This window comes from Salminus brasiliensis, chromosome 15 (genome assembly GCF_030463535.1).
Source record: "Salminus brasiliensis chromosome 15, fSalBra1.hap2, whole genome shotgun sequence".
In the NCBI taxonomy this organism is placed as follows: domain Eukaryota; kingdom Metazoa; phylum Chordata; class Actinopteri; order Characiformes; family Bryconidae; genus Salminus; species Salminus brasiliensis.
Window position 1 is genome coordinate 33,817,125 of NC_132892.1, and position 19,954 is coordinate 33,837,078.

Sequence of the window (19,954 nt, forward strand, 5' to 3'; positions counted from 1 at the left end):
CATTCATGAACTCTCTCATGAACTTTCTATGTAATGTGGTGTGTGGTCAGTGATGCAGATAGAAGGAGCTGCCGGGTTAAGCAACTCTAACACAAAATAAGAAAATAAGAAAGACCTGAATCAGAAAAAGAGGACCTTCAGTAGGACACACAGAGACAGAGCTACAAACATCATTTCATTCTGAGGACATCTGAAAAGCTTTTGGTAAGGTGGATAAAATCTCTGGAGTTCAGGTGCAGATCTTCCTCATCTTCACCCTTTACATGATCTCAGGTCAGATGTTCTATTTTAATTCTACAGATATTATTTCTAATATGGCATCATTGATCAGGTCAACAGCATCAGAGTAGTACACTAACTGCTAAATCTATGTCGGCTAATAGAAACCTATGTTGTTAAGCGTCAAGCTACCAACAATGATATCCCTGGTTTAAACAATTGCTCAGTCTGATCACATGTGCTTCAGCTTGGCTGGAATAAAAATTGCATACACACTGACCCTTTGCATAAGATTGGATACCCCTGCATTTTAAGTCAACAGATATCAAAATGTATAAATCAAGATATTAAGTAAAACACAGTTAATTGAAGACAATAAATAATTAAGATTGGGCACCCCTGGCTTAAAGCATTAATAACTAAAAAGATTTAAAAACATAACTTTATAACTTTATAATTCATGTCTGAGTTCCAGAAACAATTAATAATTAGAAAATATAACTTACTAGCTGAAAATAATTACATAGCACAGTTCCAGCAGAGTTTGATAATCTATCTGATGTGACCCTTCCAAAAAACATAAAAATGAACAGACAAACCAGATTACTGTGAGTGGGAAAACAACAAATGGTTCTCAGTGCTGGTTTTCCAGGACCACAAATGGAAAAAAAAATTATGGCAATTCATGTTAACAATGTAAAAAATATATTAATATTGGTTAGGAGGGTCTTCCATAAAAGGTTGAGTTGAGTTGTGGGTTCAATAACTGTGTCCAGAAAGTTGCCAATGCTGTGCCCAAAAGTAACACTAGGTAGCATTGTTCCTTTAAAAAAACAACTTTAAGATCATTCTGACGATGTACTCACTGACACAGGAAATAGCATCTTTATCTTGCTACTCCAGGCTCAGTACACTGCTGCTGCACTAAGTAGCTCTGGCTAAGCAAGGATAACGCTCATGATAACTGCATAAGTTTAAAGTCCTATACGCTTTAAACGCTAGTGTAATTCCTGTAATTGTACTCTACCACCTCAGCCCACATGCTTCTTTACCTTTTAGTAATGGTTCAGCATCTCTAATGCAAAGTGTCTCCTTCTTTAAAGGTGGTGCAGAAAATGAATTCCTCTAAACCCAAGAGCAAGAAATAGCAGTTCTTACATAATGCTGTTTTATCTCTCTCTGATCCTGGATTGCTGTAGCATGACTGACCTAGTGCGCTTACAAAGAGAAGATAAAATAATAATAAAAAATTGTATAATAACAATAAAGGCATCTTTATCTTTATCTAAATACTTCCTCTTGATTGGCAGGTTCAGGGTCCTGCTTTGATGTGATTGGTTATTCTGGAGGAACTGTCATTATACAATTTGATCTGTGGTGGTCCTCATCCCATACTAAATACATTTGGAAAATTGATCAAACTAAGTGCATAAATAAAATACCTCCTGACTCCAGAAGTGATTGTGTTTATGATACAAGATTCATATTGTACACTTCAAGTAAAACAGGACACTTGATGGTGCTCATCAGAGCACTGAAACCCCAGGATGCTGGAGTGTACATGTTTGGAGTGGGGGAGATGCAAAGTAGGGAAGTGGAGTTAAAGATTATGAACAGTGAGTGATGATATCCTTTATCCTTATTTTGTGTATTAAATATATATATATATAACCTATGAATCCAGAATAACGGCACAGCTGATTCTGCTGTTCTGTAACTCAGGCGTTTCTTTATATGATTGACAGATGATTGCTGTGAGGGGACAAAAACACTGAGTGGTTCTCAGGGAGAGACGCTCACTACCAGCTGCAACTATCCAGAGCAGTTTCAGGATTACTATAAATCCTTATTTAAACTGGATGATCTTTCTATTACCGAGATCCTTAACACTGGAACAGGATCTCAGAGAGGCAGGTTCTCCATCTCTGATGACAGAAGCTCTTAAGTTCTCAGAGTGAGAATCAGTGATGTGAGAGAAGATGATGGAGGAGTTTATTCCTGTGGAGTGTTCATTGGAGAGGGTATAGAGGATTATTACACCTTATTTACAGAGATTCAGCTTCAGGTCACTGGTGAGATACATTATGTTTGTATCATGACACAAATTGCAATCTTTAAAATAAAGGTACTACAAATGGTTCTTCTGGAGATACCATAGAAGAACCTTTTTTGTTACATAAAGAACCATGATTATCAGAGAAATGAATATGAGTGTAAAGAACCTTTGAGGTAAAGGTTCTTTGTCAATTTAATGGTCACATCTCAACAAAAATGTTTATGTAACTAAAAGTGGCTCAAAAGGATCACTCAAAGAACCCTAATAGCACCTCACATGCAGTCATGTAAAGAAATTAGAACACCTCATGTCAACCTTTTTCGAACATATTAAAACATCTGGAATTTTGATCTTCATGTGATCAATACTGAGTGATGGAGGTGATATAACTAAACTCACACAACTGAGGAAATGTCTTTAAACATCATTTATAAAAATGGAAATTCACTAAAATGCAATATAAAGTTCTAGAGAGGAAACGGTTAGAACACTCTATGTCCAAGTAGCTGGTATGTTTCAGTGATATTACCTTCATCTCTCAGTGTTGTTCAAATGAGGATCCAATCAGATGTTTAATCCAGATGTTTAAATATGGTGAATAGTCCTATTTCATTTACATGAATATTCATTACCATAGCACTCTTCTGTAAGCCTCGACTAAACTGTGACTCAGCACTGAGAAGACTACAGTAGAAGATTAGAAGACAATATTACTAAGAACCCAGAGAGCAGCAGCTTTTACTAGAACAAATTCTAATCAAATTTAATATTCAGATATATATATATATATATATATATATATATATATATATATATATATATAATGACTTTCAGTTTTCACTGTATCTTCCTACAGCAAGAACATCAGCAGCACCAACAACAGTCATCACCTCTGATGAAAAACCTTCCAGTAAGATCTTAGTCTTCACCTCTTTTATTCTGTATTATTGTTAAATGTGTTCAGGTGGAGCTTCAGAACTTTAGGCTCCACAACAGGAACTGGAACAGATGTGGAGCTGGAGTCTTTTCTTTCTTCGTTCCTTAATAGGTTCCTCTGTCATCATCATCATCATCATCACTGTGAGTGTCTGTGTTGTTCTGCTGCTGATTGGAGGATTCTCACTGATCTTCTACAAACTAAAGAACCGAGGTACTATTACTCCCACCAGTGGCATAACAAGTCATCTGTTATTGTATTATTATTATTATTATTATTATTATTATTATTATTATTATTACCACCATTATCCAACATCTATGATTACATCAGTACACATGAGCAACAGTACAGTCTTATGTGGTGATATTGTGACTTGTTATTAATAAGTTATTTAAAGTAGTTCTGAACAAAGCAGGATGGGTGCCCCCTTGTGAGTCTTGGTTCCTCCCAAGGTTTCTACCTCCAGCTCACGGTCACTGTGCACACTGCTGTGCTCACTGGGGGTTTGCGTTTTGTTGATCTTTTTTCTTATTCCCAGATTCCTGTAAAGGGTCTATATAAATTAATTTGATTTGATTTAATTCGATTTTTAGAAGGAGTCTCTCACAGTCAAACAACAACTTATCAACAATTATCAACAATTCTAGCAAGATCCAATGCCATAGCCAAAAATACACTTACAGCGAAGGACATTAGTACAGAACCCTGAAAGTATGGGAGGAAGAAAATAATGTTAGATAGATCCCAGAGGGAAAGTCAGGTCTTAGTACTTAGGAAGTACAGTGAAAAGCAAACAAAAGGAACAGCAAAGGAAGGTAAAGAGCAAACAGAAGGAAGATAAGAATAAGAATAAAATCAAACAGTTATTAAATTATAGTTAAAGTATAAAGTGTAGTATAAATATCATGTACATGACAGTGCAATGTAATAATAATAATAATAATAATAATAATAATAATGAGCTCTAAAGGGAAAACTTGTGTACATTGTAATACTCTACCTCGTAGATGACACCAATGTACCTTTCACTATTATCTCCCTAAGCCCATTGTTCAGTTTTGTCCACTGTTCAGGGTTGCTGGATGTTGGGAGACTGTTATTGGATCTATTTTACTGAAATTAGACACTTGTTCATTTTAATGCAGGATTCTAAAGGCATTCTTGTTGAGTATAAGAATATCTGTTGGTGAATTATGAAACTGTGCTTTTTGTTTAGACTGTATAGCTGTTCATTTCCAGCTGTTCAGCTCCAATCCCAGATACCCGACCCAGCAGCCCTGAGCAATGGACAATGGACTTAGATAAGATAAGAGTTAGTGGTGTATTAGTGCCCTCTATAGGGCTGGGTGGGTAACTTTCTTAGATTTTAAACATAAAGATGCACGTATTTGTCACTGTACAGTGTACACTATATTGTATTTTGGGGTGGGCTTATGCTTGGCCTCCAGAAGCTTTAAGTTTCAGAGGATGTTCCTCTCTGCAAAAAGGAGCTTCCCTCTTGCTTTCTCATTCTGTTCTTTAAGGACAGGTGTTTTCATGGGCATTAAGTTGCCTGGCTTCTTCCTTTAACCCCCTTTCTATGGTAATGTGCCTGTTTTAAGCCCCAATCAAAGGCCAATGCTAAGGTATTCTTCTAGTGGGGAGTTGGAGACCGAAATCTACTGCCTTGATCTTTTCTCTTTTACTCCAGGATCGGGTTCAATCTGCCGACAAACGGGAAGAAATAACACTGTAAGTCTAAAATATACCAGTGTGTGAATTATTACCAAAAGCTTCTATCCACCACTGTAAAATAGTCAATACACTGTCTGTTCATGAAATAAACAACCCTGCTTCTGTATATTTAGTCTATAATTACAGAAACTGAAAACTGATGGAATGTGCATAATTCTCTGACTGACTTAAAATGTTCTGGGAATTTTCTAATTACATATCATTTCTAATCTCCATTTCTAATGAGTTTTGTTTCTTTACAATCTCCTTAACTTAATCTGTACTGTGTGTCACTCTGATTTCAGGCTGATGGTGATTATGAAAATGATCCACCTAGAAAACAGATGAGCAACACCACAGGAGACTCAGTCTACCAGAGTCTAAATCCCAACACCAACCAATCAGATTCAACCTACCAAACTTTAGGCCCTAGAGTGAAAATATTTAAGTAATCAAATGTTGGTCTATATATCAATGATTAGTACAAAGTCTTTGTGTAGAACAACCATCTGCAGTATTTTATATTTCATCAATAAAACAGATTATTTTGTACATTTATATGTTTTTCTTTCTCATATTAAAAACACAAGACATTTAATAGACATTTAATAGACATTAAATAGTCTTAACTTCATAACATCTTACTTAATGGAGCATACTAGTGGAAGTGATCCTCTGGCTCTACTGTGATTTATGAGAGTACATCTCACTCTCAGTTTCAGATTGATTGTCGGCTTTTTGCTTTGTTTTTACTAATGTTTACACAGTTAATGACAAATAAGGAAGTGATACAATTAAGTAACTTCTAATTTCTTATGTTTTTTCTTATCCCAGCTAACACCAAAAGTATTATCTCTCAATACATAGTTTCCACACTACTGTGAGTCCTGTCTCTCATTCATCAAACATGTCAGATCAGAAAAGAGAAATAACAATACGAAAGTGACTTCAGGCCTATTAAGCTATAAACTCATTAAAATAACAGAATTTAAGGAGCTCAGAATTTATTTAACCTTATATGGAGTGTCTTAAAGAGTGAGAGAGAGAGAGAGAGAGAGAGAGAGAGAGAGAGAAAATACATCCCTGTATTGTCCCTGTTTCAAATACATTGTATAGTCAGAAGTATTGGGACACCTGCTCGTTCACTGTTTCTTTTGAAATCAATGGTTTTAAAAAGAAGTTATTCTGCTTTTATTGGAGTAACTGTCTCAACTGTCCAGGAAGAAGGCTTTCTGGACCAGCATTTTGGTAACAATTTAATTGAGCGATAAGATTATTAGTGAGGTCAGGATGTTGGATGATCACTTCCCAACCTCATCCCAAAAGTACTGGATGGAGCTCCACCACCATCATTCCAGAGAACACCGTTCTTCCACTGCTCCACAGCTCAATGCTGGGGGGCCTTATACCCCTCTAGCCCACACCTGGCATTAGGCAGCAGGGTGCCAATAGGCTAATGTTTATTTGCTCCAGAGAGTCATTAGAAGGGGTGTCCACAAACATTTGGACATATAGTGTAGGTCATTTAAATCTCCTTAAGACTGTTTGTTTAAATAACTTCCAGTTTAAGAAAGGATGATATGTGACATCGCTTCATGAGAATAGAATGAAGCATTTCATCATTTATGAACTCTTTCTATGTAATGTGGTGTGTGGTCAGTGATGCTGATTGGAGGAGCTGTCGGGTTAAGCAACACCAAAAATAAGAAAGACCTGAATCAGAAAAGAGGAACTTCAGTTGGACACACAGAGACGGAGCTACAAACATCGTTTCATTCTGAAGACATCTAAAGAGCTTTTGGAAAGGTGGATCGAATTTCTGTGGAGTTCAGGATGAAGATCTTCTTCATCTTCACCCTCTACATGATCTCAGGTCAGATAATCTATTATTATTCTACATGTATCCTAGTGCTAATATGACGTCACTGGCCGGGTCTTCAAGCTCAGAGTAGAACGCTAGCTTCCATTTCGACTAACAGACACCTTCATTGTTAGTCATTGAGCCATATCTTAAATATTTTTGCATGTTTTTACGCATTTAGATAAAGGATTTTACTCTATATGTTGACTTAGTCATGCATTTTGAACATTGCTTGAAACTGAAAGTTTGTGTCTTATAGAAACAGTAATAATGTCGTACGGAGTTCCAGCACAATTTTGTAAAGTCCTTGATCCGGCTCTCCCGCTAAACCTAAAAACTTACAGACAAATCAGATTTATATCAGAAAGAAAAAAACAAAGCTGTGCTCAATGCAGGTGTTCCAGAACCAGAAAAAAAACTATCATGGAAATTCATGGTCATGATTGAATAAATAATAACACTGTATTTACAATCATTTAATTGGTGGTGAGGCTTCAACTGAAGGCTCAACGAGGCTGAGTTTAGGGGCAGTGGTGGCTCAGCATAGAGTGCTGTATTATTGATGACACGGTTGTGGGTTCAATATCTGTGTCAGCTATGTTGCCACTGTTGGGCCTTTCAGCAAGTTCCTTAGCTCTCTATGATCCAGGGGTTCTGCAGCATGGCTGATCCAGTGCTCTGAAAAAGAGAAGCATTTTGTTGTATTGTAGAAGTGTGTAAATGATACATTTATTAGTATAATGACCATAAAGACTTCTTCCTATTTCCTCTTGATTGGCAGGTCCAGTGTCTTGTCTTAATGTGTCTGGCTTTTCTGGAGGAGGTGTTGTTATAGACTCTGATCTGGCATGGTCCTCATCCCATACTAAATACATTTGGAAAATTGACCAAAATAAGTGCATAAATAAAATACCTCCTGACTCCAGAAGTGATTGTGTTTATGATACAAGATTCATATTGTACACTTCAAGTAAAACAGGACACTTGATGGTGCTCATCAGAGCACTGAAACCCCAGGATGCTGGAGTGTACATGTTTGGAGTGGGGGAGATGCAAAGTAGGGAAGTGGAGTTAAAGATTATGAACAGTGAGTGATGATATCCTTTATCCTTATTTTGTGTATTAAATATATATATATATAACCTATGAATCCAGAATAACGGCACAGCTGATTCTGCTGTTCTGTAACTCAGGTGTTTCTTTATATGATTGACAGATGATTGCTGTGAGGGGACAAAAACACTGAGTGGTTCTCAGGGAGAGACGCTCGCCATCAGCTGCAACTATCCAGAGCAGTTTCAGAATTACTTTAAATTATTTGTCAAACTGGATTATCTCTCTATTAGGGAGATCCTTAACACTGGAACAGGATCTCAGAGAGGCAGGTTCTCCATCTCTGATGACAGAAGCTCTAAACTTCTCAGAGTGAGAATCAGTGATGTGAGAGAAGATGATGGAGGAGTTTATTTCTGTGGAGTGTTCATTGGAAAGGTTTCAGAGGGTTACTACACCTTCTTCACAGAGACTGAGCTACAGATTTCTGGTGAGATTGGTGAACATTATCAAGTATAACAAGTATCATGAGACAAACTATAATATTCTCCAGATGAGATTGAATGAACGGTAGAGGAACATACACCCCATTGAAACCTTACACCTATTAAAACATCTGGAAATTTTATCTTCATGTGATCAATATGGAGTGATGATGGAGGTGATATAACTAAACTCACACAACTGACGAAATGTCTTTAAACATTATTTCTAAAATGGAAACAATAGAAATGCCATGGAAATTTCTAAAAAGTTCTAAAAGGTTAGAACACCCTATGCCCAAATATCTGGTATGTTTCAGTGGTATTACCAGTTTAGTGGTAAATCAGATGTTTATTACAAATGTTTAAATATGCTAAACACTGTGTCCTACTTAATTTACTTTACTCTACAATAATATCCTTAACACTTTGTAGGCTTTGACTAAACTGTGTCTCAGCACTTAAAAGACTAGAGTTAAAGATTAGAAGATGATATAACTAAGCTTTTACACATAACAGCTTTTAATAGACCAATTTTCTACATTCAACTTTAATATATATTTACACTATTCAGATTATAATTGCTTTTGAATTATTTTTTTCCACTTGATCTTCCTCCAGCAAGAACATCAGCAGCACCAACAACAGTCATCACCTCTGTTGAAGAACCTTCCAGTAAGAACCTCTTTCATTCTATATTCATGTTAAATGTATTCAGGCGGAGCTTCAGAGCTTTAGGCTCCACACCAGGAAATGGAACAGAGCTGCAACAACAGCTGTATGTTCCTGGTTTGAGGAGGTGTTTGTGGTCATGCGTGATACATTTTATGATTGTTCTTTCTTTCTATCAGATACAGGTTTCTCTGTCATCATCACCATCATCATCATTATCATCATCAGTGTGAGTGTCTGTGTGGTTCTGCTGCTGATTGGAAGACTAACACTGATCTTCTACAAACATTGCAAGAGACAAGGTACTATTACTCCCACCAGTGGCATAACAAGTCATTGAGGTGCCTCCCTCAATCTGAGGCAACAGATCTAGCTGCAACAGGTCTAATTAACTTAAAGCCAAGGTCAGGGAAAACTTTTGCACATATCCCACTATGCCCTGTAGATGGCACCAATATGTATTTCACTATTATTTCCCTAAGCTTATTGTTCAGTTTTGTCCAGTGTTCATGGGTGCTGGGCGTTGGAAAGTCTGTTTAATTTTAATACAGGTTTCAAAGGGTGCTCTGGTACAATATAAGAATCTCTGTTGGTGAAACTGTGTATTTTATTTAGACCAACTTCAGAATAAAGTGCTATATAGCTGAGTAATTCGTTTGTATGGCGTACCTCTGAATAATCATAAAACCTAGGTCTTTTGAGTTTTTTTTACCCATTATAACCCACATCACTTATTTGCCTCACTGAATTTATTTTGATGATCATCATACAATCAAACAATATGTATACAACAGGGTCTGTTTTATGTATCAAGACTCTCATACCCTCAAAATCGTATTAAGTCAAAAAGTGTTTTTATTACTAAAAAAGTATGCTATTAAAACTCCTAAACTTTATTTTTTCACTGATATTATTTGTCTTTGTCTATTTGATTAATACTATGTTAATATGTGTTGCTGATAATGAATATTACCACAGTCTGTAAAAAATTCAAATCTGCTACCTCTATAAAAACTGCCCTAGAAACGAAGGTTATTATCATTAATAAAAGCATAGGTTTGTGAGTTGGAGGTTGTCCACCATCACCAGGGTTTTAATGCAGATTAATAAAGCCCCAATCAAAGGCCAATGCTAATGTGTTAAAGTTGGAAATCAATGTCTTGTGCACCAACCTTTTCTCGTTTTCTGCAGACTCGGATTCAATCTGCCGGCAAAGAGAAAGAAATAAAGTAAGTGTAAAATATATCAGTGTGTGAATTCTTACCAAAAGCTTCTATCCACTACTTTAAAATAATCAATATACTGTGTATATAATCAACCCTGCTCATGTATATTTAGTCTATAATTACAGAAACTAAAAAAACTGATGGAATGTGCATCATTCTCTGACTGACATTAAATGTTATTTTTTGGAAATGTTGATTTAAATTTCTAATTACATATAATTTTGTTTTGTTTCTTTCCCATCTCTTAATCTGTGCTGTGTGCCACTCTGATTTCAGGCTGATGGTGATTATGAAAATGATCCACCAAGAAACCAGAACATAAGCATATTTGCAGTCTCTCACACCCTGAACCCCAACACCAATCAATTAGATTCACAATACCAGAACCTAAACCTGAACAGCAACCAATCAGATTCAACATACCAAACTTTAGGCCCTAGATGGATAAGATTGAAGTGATTAAGGGTTGGTTGATATTCATGATTATTAAATAAACTTCATGTAGAATTTTATCTGCAGTATTCTATAGTTTTTAAGGAGCATTGCTTTGATGTCATTTAATGTAAAACGCATTCAGAGAGGTCAAGATGTTGGATGTTCACCACCCCCCTCATCCCAAACTCCCCAAACTCATACCAAAAGTATTGGATTGAGCTCTTAATTTTGAGAACAGGAGCACGGTTCTCCATCTCTGAGAACAGAAGGTCTAAAATTGTCAGTGTGAGAATCAGTGATGTGGGAGATGATGATAGAGTTTGTTAATGTGGAGTGTGGTTTGTAATGACTCAAGTCAGTGATTACTCTTTCTACTCAAAGATTCAACTACATTCAAATTCTAGCACACAAGGAATCTGCAACTTCTAGCCTAGAACTGTGGATAGTTTAAAAGGTCTAATTAGAAAATGTGTAAATGGCACTATTTGAAAAAAAGTAATTGCTCATATATCACTAGCCCATTACTAATCATATGTGCATTACTAAAGCATTTGCTTAATGCTCAAAATGTATGGGTCTGTGTGTCTGCCAAGCAGTGACAGTCCAACCACTCAATCAGCCATATAGACTATGTTTCTGGATAAGCATAACCATCTGAGGGTGGATTTCTTCTCCTCAGTGTCCTGCCTTGACTGAGAGAAAACCTTAGTGTCCTGCATTGACTGAAAGAAACCACAAAATGTAATGAAATAATAGATTAAACAGATCAAATTAATTCAAATTTCACAGGAAATGTGTAACATCCGCTGGCATGTCACATATTATTTTGTGTGACGGTATCATGTTGTATAAATGTAGATTTTTTTTTTCTGAACCTGTAAAATATGCAAAACCTGCTAAGTTGAATCATGAATGAAATGTAAAATTATGCTTGAAAGATTAGGAAGAGTTGTATGAGATGCTGAAGGATATGGATTTTATCTGAACTTTCTATGCAGGTTTTGGACAAAGCCCATGGGAAGTGGTGAGAACCCAACACAAAGGAGAACCAAAAATCTCCACCACATTTTTAAACTTTGATATATCTACCCAGTATTATTCCAGTATTTAACCCATTGCTTTAGTATCAAACTGCATATTTTTTTATTCCACTTTATATAAATAAATATGATATTTGAAATGTAATGTGTTATTATTTCTCTTATTATTTAAAGCAGCATTATGTAGCATTTCACCTTAAAATAAAAGCTTCAAATTATGCATGTACCTCTATGATGTACCTCTGACTTAGCTCTACTACTGTTGCTACTTCAGTCTCAGCATGCTGCTAACTGCAGTAAGTACTCTGAAAAAATGTTTTTGACATTTAACCTACAAACTATTTTGTAGTATGGCAACCTAACCCTGATCACAATCCTAAACTCAACTCAAAATCTAACACACCCTTACCCATGACCTAACCCTAACCCTGATCCTAAACCTAACCTTAACCTCAACCCATAAACTAACCCAGCCTTACTCACAACCTAACCCTCATCCTAATCCTAGCCCTGATCCTACTCCTATTCTTAAATCAATCCACAACCTAACCCTAACCCTGGTCCTAATCCTAAACTTAAAATCAACCCACAACCTAACCCTAACCCTGATCCTAATTCTAACCTTAACCTCAACCCAAAACCTAACCCAGCTTTACCCACAATGTAACCCTAATCCTATCCTTAAATCAACCCAAAATCTAACCCACCCTTACCCACAGCCTAACCCTGATCTTAATCCTAACCTTATCCTCAACCCAAAACATAACCCAGCTTTACCCACAATCTAACCCTAATCCTATCCTTAAATCAACCCAAAATCTAACCCACCCTTACCCACAACCTAACCCTAACCCTGGTCCTAATCATAAACTTAAAATCAACCCAAAACCTAACCCACCCTTACCCACAACCTAACCCTGATCCCAACCTTAACCTCAACCCACAACCTAATCCTAATACATCCATACCAGACTCTAAGCTTTTTGTGGAGAAGAAACTTGGTTATGAGACTTTTAATGGTGGAATGGATGTGTCAGATGTTTTTGAGATCAGGTAGCCTAAGAGCTAACATAGCCAGTAACAGTAACAGTAACACCCACGGCTTTACCAGAGATGCATGACCAAGGCATTTCTCTGAGGAAGGATGTTCTGGTATTGGTTTCTCTGTCACATACATCTGAGAAGAGTAGATGTACAGATGTTAGGGTGGATGTTTTAGATTTAGTCAAGCTTGAAAAGTGAAAAGGCCGAAAGCTTTAATTCCTTCAGGTTATACAAGTAGAGTAGAGTAATAAAAAAAACCTTGACCACGACTCTCCTTGCTGCCATTTTATGGTACTGCATTGCTATGTGCTGCAAGCTACACTGCAATGGGAAAGAGAAACACTATAGAACCCAAATACCCAAATAAACCATTTGTACATTACATTTTAATAGATTATCTGGTGACATTTAGGCGATGACATCATCAGTTTGGTGTAGCAGTACCATTACCGGATAAATGTTCGTGTATGTGTGTGTGTATGTGTACAGTTAACTAGCTATGTGTGTTGGAGCACAAGCTAACTCCATTTGGTGAAGGCCGTCATTAATTTCTCACTTGCTAGCTATAACGGATTTTAATGTTTTAAAATGAGAATATATATATATATATATATATATATATATATATATATATATATATATATATATATATTAATTTTACCATTCTTATTTTACAGTGTTACAATGAATGCAGTAATGCCTTTTAAATTAGTCTAACATTTGCTGTGATCAAAATATGATAGCATTTACATTGCTGTGATTATTACTGTTGTAAAAATTACAGGATATTATAGTTACTGTAATTAAATGTACAGTAGGCATACTGTGAAATTTATTACAGCAACGAAATAGCCAATTGCTGCCAGCAGTGTACTGTACATCTCACAGTGTCTTTTCCACTGTGTGTAATTTGGTTTGTGGTCAGTGATGCTGGTAAGTTAACCTGAGCAACTCTGACGCTTACCAGAGAAAGAGGAAATAAAAGCAGTACAATCTAAAAACGTACCCTAACACACAGAGAGCACCAGAGCAGCAGCAGAGACGACAACGTACTGGCTTTGTTGGACCATTGGTGAATCTTAGGATGAAAATCCTCCTCATCTTTACTCTTCACTTGATCTCAGGTCAGGAAGAACTTGATTACATATCCCTTTTATATACTGAGGATACATTTCATTAGGTTCAACCATAAGAATTGATGTACAAAATCATGATGCAATGACAAACACAGACAAATAAGATCAGAGATTTTAGTAAGAAGATGAAGAACGACAATCTTCAATTTGATTGGCAGATCACGTGTGCTGCGTTGACTTGATTGGCTACTCAGGAGGGAGTGTTAACCTCTACTGCAAACACCATCAGTATGGAATCAAAGAAAAATACTTTTGTGAGGTAAAAGAAAATCAGTGTGTAAATAAAACAGTGTCTAAAGCCCACAACAGATGGTATCATACAGAGAGACTTTCTCTGTTTGACTCTGGTGGAAGGAACTTTAATGGCACCTTAGTGGTGTTGTTCAAATCACTGAGTTTACAGGATGCTGGATCCTATCAGTGTGGAGAGACTGGAGTGTGGAGTCATACTGTGAACCTGACGGTAAAAAGAGGTGAGAAAGTGTAAATTGAATAGAAAATGAGTACAATTAAATGTACACCGTGTGGACAAACGTTTTGGGACACCTGCTCATTCATTGTTCCTTCTGAAATCAAGGGGATTGAAAAAGAATTTATCCTGCTTTTGCTAGAGTAACTGTCCGGGGGGGGTTATTTACATTTACATTTATGGCATTTAGCAGACGCTCTTATCCAGAGCGACTTACAAAGTGCTTTGCTATTTTCCCAAGAAAACCTTAGCTAGTTAGAATAGGCTAATAATTCAAAAGATACCTCTAAGCTTATTTACCAGATTACCGTGAGAAAAGGAGTGCTGTGAAAATTTGATTGCATTCAGGGGCAAGATCATTACTGAAGCCAGGGTGTTGGATGATTAACACCCTACCTTATCCCCAACTCTTCAGCTCATTCCCAAAAATTACTGGATGGAGCCCAATCATCACTCCTCTGCTCCACAGCTCAATGCCCCTCTAGCCCACGCCTGGCATTAGGCATAGTGCCAATATGTTCATGATGTTGATCTGCTCCAGAGTGTCCTATTCTATTGGCAGTACTTCAGCAATGGATGCAACTTAAAGTAGCTAAATGCATTCATTAAAATGGGTGTCCACAAATATTTGGACATATATGAGATATATAATAAAATGATGAACACTCATTATCATTTACTTGGGTTTATATATATAATACACAGATCCATGTTGCATGGGACCAAAGACTGTGACTGGTGTTCTGGGAGAGACCGTCACCATCAACTGTTCCTATCCAGAGGAGATAAAGGGCAGGAGCAAGTACTTTTTCAAACACTCTACTCACGCTGTGATTGTAAAGACTGAGACAAAAAATAAAAGTGGCAGGTTCTCCATCTCTGATGACAGAAGGTCTAAAGTTGTTAGTGTGAGAATCAGTGATGTGAGAGAAGAAGATGGAGGGGTTTATTCCTGTGGAGTGTGGTTTGCAGTGGAACCAGTCAGTTACTACTCCTTCTACTCAGAGATTCGGCTACAGGTTACTGGTGAGATCTGAGATCTTTGTCACTAACTTTAATTTGAGAAAATAAATAGTGAGGAAATATTTTTCACTGTATATAATTAAAAAAATGTTTATGCCTCAGCTCCAGGTTCCTCTGTCATTATCATCATCATCATCTGTATGGTTCTGATGCTGATTGGAGGACTAGCACTGATCTTCTATAGACTGAGGAATCACAGTGGACAAGGTCCATTTCAGGCAAAGGAGCTGGTTTCAAGATTCAAGGAACACAACCTCTAGTGGCTAACAGGGAGAAAACAGATCACTGAACCCATCATTTCCCCTTAGATCTGCTTTTCATTCCTGTCTGTGAACACATCACACCTCCAAAATCTCTTTTCCAGAGAGACTTATCATCTAATCATGCCACCTGTTACTCCACAGATTCTTTCTGGTACTGCATCAGTGTTTGACCAGACTGGGCATCAAACTTCTGTATCTGAATTGGGTGGTGGTGTCAACATTTTACCTTGATATGTGATTATGCCAACTATGCTTATTGGAAGTGAAATTATAAACTCATGAAGACAATTAGCTGCTGTGAGGGTGGTCAAGTGTATTTACTCTTGAATAGGTTATTATAATCAGCTCCCATGAGTTTATCAGTCACTACCTGAGTTAGAGGTCAGCATCATTAGCCGGAGCTAGCCAGTATTACACACATTTCTCTGTTGGAGTGTAGTAATGGGGAATTGAGGAGACAGTAATGGAGTAATGGGGTGTTGAGGATTTGGGTGTGGAGTGATGGGGCATAGAGGAGATGATGGTCGAATAATGTGGCATTAAGAAGACAGAGGAGACATTGAGGATATGGCAGTGGAGTAATGGACTGTGAAGTATTTGGGAGTGGAGTAATTGGCATTGAGATGCTGGTGAAGTAATGAAGCATTTAGGCCTTGGAGGTGCAGTAATGGGGTGTTAAGATAATCGGGTGGGGTATTTGGATATTAAGGAGATGCAGAATTGGATTGTTGAGGAAATAGGGTAAAGTATTGGGGTGTTAAGGGTTTTCAGGAGATGGGTGCTGTGATTGGAGAGCTGATACACATGCACTGATGCTATTGCTGATTTGTTTTTGTTACATATTCATTAATATATTCATATTCATTCATAACATATTCATCTTTCAAATGAATAAGTAAATGGAGACCATATCTCTGAAAAAATCTTCTCTGTGTTTCTCTAGATTCCACCTCCAGAATAGATCAAGAAAGCACAATGAACACAGTGAGTGCTAATTACTTTGGTATACTCAAATATTAAAAGTTACAATCACCTTTCCTCCAATAAACAAGCCAGGGCAGTGGTGGCACAGTGGTCAGAGCACTGCTTAAGTGAACACAGTGTTGTGGGTTTGCCTGTTGGGCCCTTGAACAAGGCCGTGACCTGTCTCTGAGTAGAATGTTGATGTACTTTATCCAAGTCAAGACTGATTCAAGTTTAAAGCTAATTATATTGTATGTGCCTGTTAGTTCTATATAAACCCTTGTATTGCAGAGCATATTTAAATCATAACATGTACATTGCAGAATATTTCTCTAATCTGCTGAACTTTGTGTGTGTGTGTTTCTTTTGATTTTAGGGTGATGATATTTATGAAAACGATCCACCTAGAAATCTAAACATCAGCTTGGATCATACCTACCAGAACCTAAATCTGATAAATTAACAAAACAGCAACCAATCTAATGCCATCTATGGGAGTCTAAACCCCAACATCAACCAATAGACAAATTCAGTTTAGCTTAAACTCCAAAATAAAGTACAAGAATGATCAGATTTTGAAATCCTAGCCATTTATGCCCTATATGCCAAATATTGATGTATTAATAGTCAGACTTTGCAGAGAAATACACCTTTACGTTCACTGTGCCAAACAAAATTTCACTGGAAAAGTAGAGAAGTGTTATTGTTATTGTTAAAAAATATTCAAGGAGCTCAGAACTTATCCGCCTACTAGACATTGAAAAACCAACTAAACCAACCAGCCATAAAAAGTATGTTCTGGACAGCCCTAACCAACTGAGGGTGAATTTCTAATCCTTGGTGACCTGCCTTGACCTCTGACAGAGCGGCACAGAGACTGGGTTTATGGCAATTCATTTGAAAGCTGCGATGGACTGTTCAGTTGAAGGACCCACTAAATATCATGTGTTGATGAAAAGACAGTTTTCAATTCATTACATCCTGTGGCTTATTTTATGCTATTTGTGTAATGATATCATATTGTTTCAACAGGGGCATTTAGGGAACAGGGGCTTTTGGGCCCCATGAAAAGATATAACACTGGGCCCCACAACCCTAACAATTCTACCAAAATACTCAATTAATACATTCTTAGAGCAGAGGTCAGTCACAACCTCTTAGAATCATTCTAACTTTTCACCTTACAATGTGCCTGTGTATCAGTGTATAACTGATCTGTGAAATATGCCAAACCTGATATATTTGATTGTTAATGGAATGTAAAATAATGCTACTTTGGGAGGAGTTGTATGTACAAATTACACACATGGACAAAATGTGCTGTTTGGTGACATGGTGTATACCACACTTAACATGGACCAGAGTAAGCAACGGAAGAAGTTGTCTCAGGACATTAGAAAGAAAATTATAGACAAGCATGTTAAAGGTAAAGGTTATTAGACCATTTCCGAACAGCTTGATGTTCCTGTGACTATAGTTGCACATATTATTCAGAAATTTAAGATTCATGGGACTGTAGCCAACCTCCCTGGACATGGCCGTAGGAGGAAAATTGACAACAAATCAAAGAGATGGATAATACGAATGGTAACAAAAGAGCCCAGAAAAACTTCTAAAGAGATTAAAGGTGAACTTCAAGCTCAGGGAACATCAGTGTCAGATCACACCATCCGTCATTGTTTCAGCCAAAGTGGACTTCATGGGAGATGATCAAGGAGGACACTATTGTTGAAAACAAATCATAAAAAAGCCAGACTGGAATTTGCCAAACTACATGTTGACAAGCCCCAAAGCTTCTGGGAAAATGTCTTATGGACAGATGGAACTTTTTGCCAAGGCACATCAGTTCTATGTTCGCAGATGGAAAAATGAAGTATATCAAGAAAAGAACACTGTCCCTACTGTGAAACATGGAGGAGGCTCTGTTATGTTCTGGGGCTTTTTTGCTGCATCTGGCACAGGGTGTCTTGAATCTGTGCAGGGTACAATGAAATCTCAAGACTATCAAGGGATTCTAGAGAGAAATGTGCTGCCCAGTGTCAGAAAGCTTGGTCTCAGTCGCAGGTCATGGATCTTGCAACAGGATAATGACCTAAAACACAGCTAAAAACACCCAAGAATGACGAAGAGGAAAACATTGGAATATTCTGAAGTGGCCTTGAGCCCTGACCTAAATCCTATTGAGCATCTTTGGAAGGAGCTGAAACATGCTGTTTGGAAAAGACACCCTTCAAAGCTGAGACAACAGGAGCAGTTTGCTCATGAGAAGTAGGCCAAAATACCAGCTGAGAGGTGCAAAAGCCTCATTGACAGTTACAGGAATCATTTGATTGCAGTGATTGCCTCAAAGGGTTGTGTAACAAAATATTAAGTTAAGGGTACCATCATTTTTGTCCAGGCCTGTTTTATCAGTTTATTTTTTTAAATAATTCTGTTGAAGCATGGTTCAAAATCAATGTTGGATTTTCATTTGTTCATTTTCATAGAATTTTTATTTATTATTACTTTTGTCAGATTCAAGTTATTTCTGTGACCATTGTGGGTTTGTTTTTAATTAAGAAGAAAGATGGAGACTTAAGGCCATGCATTGACTACCAGGGCCTGAATGATATGAAATAACAGCCGTCTTTCCCTAGTGCCACCTGCCATTGGACAGGTCAATAAATCACTGTTTTCACAAAACTGGAATCAATTAAATATTTCAAAGACATGCTAAACAGAAAGGTCATGTGTTTTATAGATGAAATTCTAGTTTATTCTTGTTCATTCAAGGTGCACATACAGCATGTTAAACTTGTTTACAGGAACATAACCTGATTTTTCAGATACAAATGGACAACACTAAGGTGTCTGCAACACCACAGTAGCCCCAACCCATTGAGAAACAAATTTCTACTGCCAAATAATTCACAAGTTCAACAGCACTGCAGCTCATCTCACTCTTAGGAGGCAAACCAAATCCCTGAAGTGGACCGCGGAGGCCGTTGTGATGTTCAAGGCTCTAAAGAATCTTTTCTCCTTGGATCCAGTCCCATTTTGGGATTTGCTGCTCTGGTTATAATACTGCTCTTTTGGCCTTCAACCATTCTTGCTCTGCCTTCTACAACCCTTTTCTGGACTGTGTTTTTGTGCCCTATTGCCCGTTATTATTAAAGCTTGTACCTGGATCCCACAAACCTGCCTGGTTCTGCCTTATTACAAGGGTCAGTTCTGCTTGTGGGCACTGGTATTTAAGGTTAAATAGAGTGCAAACAGTAACTGTAGCAGGCAGAAGCATTACAACCTAGCTAGTAGTTAACCAATATACTGGTTGAGGAATTCTGAATGTCTGACAGTCTATTATAAGAAAGGATCTTACT

At 37.3% G+C, this 19,954-nt stretch overlaps 1 pseudogene; it reads left to right on the forward strand.

The window, feature by feature from the left end:
- The first annotated feature begins 13,825 nt into the window (after window positions 1-13,825).
- On the forward strand, window positions 13,826-15,629 carry LOC140535575 (polymeric immunoglobulin receptor-like; annotated as a pseudogene).
- The last annotated feature ends 4,325 nt before the right edge of the window (window positions 15,630-19,954 follow it).